Consider the following 6,600-nt stretch of genomic DNA (forward strand, 5'->3'; position numbering starts at 1 on the left):
CTTGATGCTGCAATGATCGATCAAAGGTGATTGTGAAAAGTAGTAATCAGAGGTGAAGATAAGACAGACACAGAATTAAATTACTTCATCTTGCCAAACAACTTCTGAATATGTGAGGTGTCATGGACAGCCTAAGTTAAGAACTAATTCCGTAGAGATTTGAAATGTAGCAACAGCGAGACACAAAAACCAGTGTGATGAGATGAAGCTGGCTAATGCATAGGCATGTACATGTACAGAGTTCTCACCTTGCCAGCATGAACCATGCACAGCTTCAGCCAGTGCAATACCACCCTCACCATTATTACAGCTGAAAAAAGAAACAAATGAGACCGATATTTCCAACTCTGGAGCAGATAAATGTTGAAAAATATATACCTTGGCGTCAAACCCAATCCTCCAATCAATGCGGCACAAAGATCCACTCATAATGTCTCCACAAAGGTTTCGCATCATCAACACATCAAAAAGAGAAGGATTTTTCACAAGCTGGACGTACAGATCACTGAATTAACGTTCATTTAAGCCACACAATGAAAGTTTCCACTCAACTCAGAGTAACTAAGGTACAATGCAAATCAATTTTAAGAAACTAAGAGATGGCTTGATTAAAAACAAGCAAATATGCAGTGTATAAATAGAATATGAACATTTTTGTTTTCATCATCATAGAATTAGTAACCATATATAGCATACCATCATACAGCAATTATCAATGGTGACTTCCTCATAATTGATCTCTGGATACTTTTCTGCTACCTCTCGGTAGCACTGCAACCAAAGAGAATGGAAAGCTAAGTGAGGTCAAGAGAGAAATCATCATCTCGAAATGGAAAGCAAATATAAATGTACCTTAAGAAAAAGTCCATCAGTCTTCCTCCTATTGCTGGCTTTGTGTATGGGGGAAACTTTTTTTCTTCCATGGGTTTTACCATAGTGGAAAGCATATTCTGCAAATGTCAGACTAGCTTGTCTGGTAATGATTTTGAGACTTTCAACAACACCTCTAACAACCTGATTACAAAAGAAAAAACTAACTGAAAAGCTCGAAAAAGAGGGCAATAGAAGAACAAGAGATTGGCATTGCTCAACAAAATTACCTGATGCTCCAGGCCGCTGTACTCTCCTTCCTCGTTCTAACGAATTGCCAGAAGATCAACATCATCATATCGGATTTTGTAAGCAGTAAACCTGAATTAGATGGGTGGCATGAATCAAGGATTGCAGTTTAAAAAATTGAAATCAATGTGGGAAAAAGAGATTAATTGAACAACAAAATTAACTCCAGCAATTAGATGTAACGGCACAAACAACATATAAAAGACCACTTCACTATGTTTGTCAACTGACAAGGATCTTTATATATAAAAGGGAAACTCTTCATCCACTTGTACATTTTTATGGTACAGTAATAAGAGGAGATATTTGCACGTTACTAGTTTGTGATTTGCCTTTTCTTCAAAGAAGCTTTTTGCTCAAGTAAATATCTACCAAAAATAACCATCGTACATATACATAGATATGTACATAAAGGGAGAGAGAGAGTAAACCCCAGGTTTCGGTAATCCACATATTGAAAAGATGATCCAAAGTGTCACAACAACTTAGTTCCAAGTCTACCTTCCACTGACATTCAACACTTTTTCTATTTCCTATGGATTAGCTATGGCAAACCTGAATATTCGGGAATAGCAATAAAATTATAAATGGAGAAGAACCAAAACCATGCAAAAGTGATCACTTCTGTGTCATTTGATGTTTACCTCCATTTAAAAGCCTATACCAATTGTGCTAATTTCATCATCATTGGAAACTACAAATGGTAAGCAATTCAGAACAGGCAACACTCATCATATTTCAAGAGTAAAATGTGAGAGAAGCAGAAAAGAAATAAGACGTACATGTGCTTGAATTTTCTGAATCCATATTCTATTTTGCCTTCTATCATCTTCATGGGTCCAGATCTAATCATGGTCCTTTCAGAGTGAGAACAATCCCTCTACTTTTCACTCTCAAATGACCAATTCTTGGAAAAGCTTCTATCAAATTAAACAGCCAAACCAAGAATCAACGAAATTGATGTATCAACATATATCCATAACAAAGCAGAATAAAAAAGGATAGAATAAAGAAAGCTTGTAGAGAAAGTAACTATACCGGAACACTCCAATGGAGAACCACCCACATGACCATGTGCATGCAAGAACTCCTTCAACACCATCTCCTTGCAACTTTTCCATGCTTCAAACACCACTTCCTGCATGATTTCAATTTCCAAACGTCCATCACAGACTTGAAAGAATTTCCCTCCCGCAAATATCACCCAATATAATGACCTGTTACCCGGGCCATGTAAGCGGGTTCATCAAAAAGCGGCAAGATTTTAGCTGGGTTGATCTTGCAAATGTAAACATTCAAATATTGAGAGAGAGAGAGAGAGAAGAATTACCTCTTCTCGACTTACCTACAAGGGTCTTAACATGAAGAAAAGAAGAAACCAAGAGTATAAGGCCTTTGATAAAATCTTCAGGACACTCATCGTCTAAAAGCTTGCCAACAACTGAAGGAGCATTTGCAGGATTCACCACCCATCAAGAATATATATATTCTTGATCAACTGAAACTTACATGCAACAGCACATGCCAACTGAAAGAATGTATGCATAATACTCTAGGGAGACTAAAAGCAGGGCTAATAGACAAGCCATTGCTAAGTAGCCACATGTTGGTCCATTCATTGGCACATTCAAGCCTGACAACAGCCTCATCTATAGAGCTCTAATTTGGCCCCCAGTGCCTACAAAGAGTTGGATGAACTTCATGTACATCCAAAATGCCAATGATTTATGATTAGGCAAAACAAGACATTTGACAACCATATCCTACAATAACGAGATTCCTACAAAGATTGCTTTTAAACCTGTGAACAACCAAATCTAGTAAACTCTTGGAGGATAGCCTCATCTTATGTTCCCCAAGGGACAGATTTATTGGAAACAAGCTTGCAGTTGTTTCGTTGAAATAAAAAGATCAAGTAAAGAAAAAATAAGAAAAACACACTCTCTCTATGCCCATGAAATCTACACAACATGCCCACCATGGCAAAGGCAAATCACCCCCCCCCCCCCGTTCACACATGTAAGTTATAGTCCATGCATTGCCTCCCATTCCGAAGCATGTACAGCTTCCAGTAACATAAACCAGTTCTTTGCAAATAGATAATTGGTGTTATCCCCAAGTTCTTTCATTTGGAAAAGAAACGTACTAAATCATTATGCAGGCAGTTTTTTGCAAAATAGACAAACTTCCCTTTGTAAACGCACAGAGCATTTGGTTGTCATTTCAACTGTCTTACCTTGAGTCGCACCAGTGAACCCATCAAATGCCAGGTTACCAGGAGGTGCGTTAAGATGCACAAGCTAGGTAACAGTCACTGAGTTAGTCTGTAGAAAACAAAAAATCACTAAGTGCACAAGATATTTGCAGAGGAACAAAATAAATCTTAAGTGCACAAAATAGAATGCTGGTGATCATTCTATTTGTGTTGATGTACCAAGTTGATTTAGTGAACCTTGATGAATTTGATGGGAAGAAAAGGGAAAAAGAACTTTTCAAGTGTAGGTGGTTGACTTTTTTCAAGAAAAAAAAATGGATATTTTTATGGGGACAAGAAAGACATGGAAAAACCTTACCAATCTCATAGTGAAGAAGAAAAATATTTCAAGAAATCTTTCTCAGTGTTTTATGCATAGGTATATTTATGACACAAATTTCTCCAACGAAGTACACCTTGAAATGTGTTTCTTGTTCATCAAGGACCCGCTAAATGATATAGAGGATAGTTTCTTTACACATTTTTCCCTCTTGGGAACACATCTTGGAAGCTTCCTGTTGACCAACAAAGAGGAGGGTCGTATAGATCTTTCATCTGTTTTATTGGTACATACTGGACCTGGTTTTACAGTAGTCTCATATTTGGTTGCACATGAGCTGGACTTGCTATCTTTACATTTAATAATTTATTCTTGTTAAAAAATCTTTAGAAAAATTGTATTTTAAAATGTTTGCTTGCATGACTCGAAAATGATCATGCAATGAAAAAAATTTGGCACACGCATACAACCATTGCATACTGAGTCATCATTATAGGCAGTACCAGTGGCAAAAAAACATGCGAATTTCTGATATGATGTTTTAGATCTCATTTCAGGAGAAACATGCTTATTTGGTCTACTGAGAGCACCACATTCAAGACTTTGCATTGTACTAGCGTTCCAGAGATAGTGATGTATGAACGACTTTTATGGCAATTGAATCAACATATGAATTTATCAAAAATTAAGAGAAAATGATATAACAGTGCAAAACATAATTACATAAATCATTGATATGGAAATCTACAAATTGTTGTGCTAATGAATATGCATTATAATTTATAAGGCATCTGTCCCCAAAAACTTATTTACCAAGTTTAGATTCAGTTGATTTAATGTAAGGAAGTCGTTAGTTTGTGGATCGGCCCCAACCACTTCTAACTCCTGGTAAAAGGGCCTGGTCCACATAGTTGAACAACAAAAAGTAGAAAAGAGAAAAAAAAAAACTAAGTCTCCCACATTGACTTTGAATATTTTAAGATATTCTATTTGTAGAATAAATTCAAAAGACAAATATTAAAGCAAAAAAGACACCCGTTTTAGCGACATTAGTGAAGCAAAATGGAGAAAAGAATAAAAGATCACCATGATGGAACCCAAAAGCCGACAAAACATGAACTTCACTAACCGACTGGTGGTTGAGCTCTCCACCAGCAGCATACTTGCCATGACCCGTTTTCACCTTTTATTCCAGGGCAACTCCATGTAGTGAAGTCTGCAAACATGAAAAATCAATATCTAGATTAGGTTTGTCCGAATTTCAACAGGAAACTAAACAGATGCTTGATGGCGAATGGCGTAAACAGCTGCCAAGAAATACGGATTCTTTAACTCGACCTAAAAGGTTTCTGCTTAAGCAGGCACAGCATCCACATCCATAATACTCCTATCGTTTCATACCCAAGAAGAGAACACAGTTTCACAAAAATCAAACCTAGAACTAGAAGAGATAGAGAAAGAGAGAATAATTACTGAATCAGTCTGACAAATGAAAATTCTCCTATGCTTAGGGCAGATGGTGAGCGAGGAAAGCAAGAATGATCAATTAACTTGAAATTTCGCTCAATAGCTTGGGAAATGAAATTTCTCCTATGCTTAGGGCAAACAGCGGGCAAGTGAAGCAAGTAGCGACAACAATGTTGATAGATGGATAGTCAGCTAGAGGTCAAGACCAAGAGACACAGATCAAGAGAAAAACAATAAGAATGGCCAATCAAGGTAGAGAGGGAACCGGAGAGTAAGAGAGATGTACAGAAATCGCCAATCGGTAGACAAAATATAAAGAAAGGGACAGATCGAGAGATCAAAGAGGAGACTGAACGAAAAACAGTCAGAATGGCCAATCGAGAGAGAGAGGGAGTCGGAGAGTGAGAGAGGTGTACATAAATCGCCAATCGGTAGACAAAAAACAAAGAAAGAGACAAATCGAGATATAGAGATCAAAGAGGATATTGAACTAAAACAGTCAGAATGGCCAATCGAGGGAGAGAGGGAACCGGAGAGTGAGAGAGGTGTACATAAATCCCCAATCGGTAGACAAAAAATAAAGAAAGGGACAGATCGAGATCGAGAGATGAAAGAGGAGATTGAACGTTAATGGAGATCGAGAGAACGTACTAGAAAAGAAGCAGGGAGAGATAGAGAGAGAGAGATCAGGAAAAGTACCGAGCGCGAGATAACAAAATGGGGAGAGATTAGATGAAAATAGGAAATTACATTTCTTATAGAAAAAATTGCTCACCCTAACATGCGCTTGTGCTTGTGCGGATATTGGGAACGATTCCCCAAACCATGAACCAGGAAACGTGGTGGTGCGATGAGATGTTGTCACCGGCGGTGATGAGGTTGAGGAAGTTGGCCCAGCAGAGGACGAGATGTGCAAAGATGTGGCGGTTTCGGAGGATGACGGCAATCTCTCCCAAACCCTCTCGAAAACCTCTCTCTCCCGTCGCCCCCTCGAACGCTTTGATTCCGTGAAATATTCGTGACTCGCTTGAAACGCAAAAAATCTCGCGAATTATTGCAGTGTCACCACTTGGCTCCTTTGTCTCTCGACCTTTTAGATGCCCCCGTTCCCTTCCGGTCATAGCGATCATTGTTCTTGTGGATCAAAAATTTTCCCAAACCAGAAAAACAGAACGAGCGAATGGAGGAGGGAGGAAACTTACAGTCTTACTCCACCATCAGAGGCAAGTAGCGAATTGTAAAGGATGAACTGTGGCAACCCAGGCACGCAATCTGCATCCTCCTCCATTCTCGGCACCATCGAGGATCCAGCCTCGCTCCCATCGAGAGAGAGCGAGAGAGGGTGCTTTCCCTCAGATTTCCCCTCCTCCGATAGCACTCGGCGGGAAAAAAGACGGCCTTCAACGGTGACGGTTGAGAAGTTGTGTTTCTTGAACTTCTTGATTATAACTTTCGAAAATTTAAAAGCGTCTCCCGGGTA

General features: G+C 38.8%; 1 long non-coding RNA gene across 1 annotated transcript; it reads right to left on the reverse strand.

Annotated features, from left to right (window-relative positions):
* Positions 1-511: 511 nt before the first annotated feature.
* On the reverse strand, positions 512-6,591 carry LOC116262474 (uncharacterized). The gene is made up of 6 exons (XR_007574369.1): positions 5,896-6,591; positions 2,158-3,443; positions 1,902-2,039; positions 1,101-1,191; positions 853-1,014; positions 512-771 (listed from the first exon to the last, which is right to left on the reverse strand). It is a non-coding gene; the product is annotated as an uncharacterized LOC116262474 (long non-coding RNA).
* Between the last annotated feature and the right edge of the window lie 9 nt (positions 6,592-6,600).

The sequence above is a fragment of the Nymphaea colorata genome, chromosome 10 (genome assembly GCF_008831285.2).
Source record: "Nymphaea colorata isolate Beijing-Zhang1983 chromosome 10, ASM883128v2, whole genome shotgun sequence".
NCBI classification, from domain to species: Eukaryota; Viridiplantae; Streptophyta; class Magnoliopsida; order Nymphaeales; family Nymphaeaceae; genus Nymphaea; species Nymphaea colorata.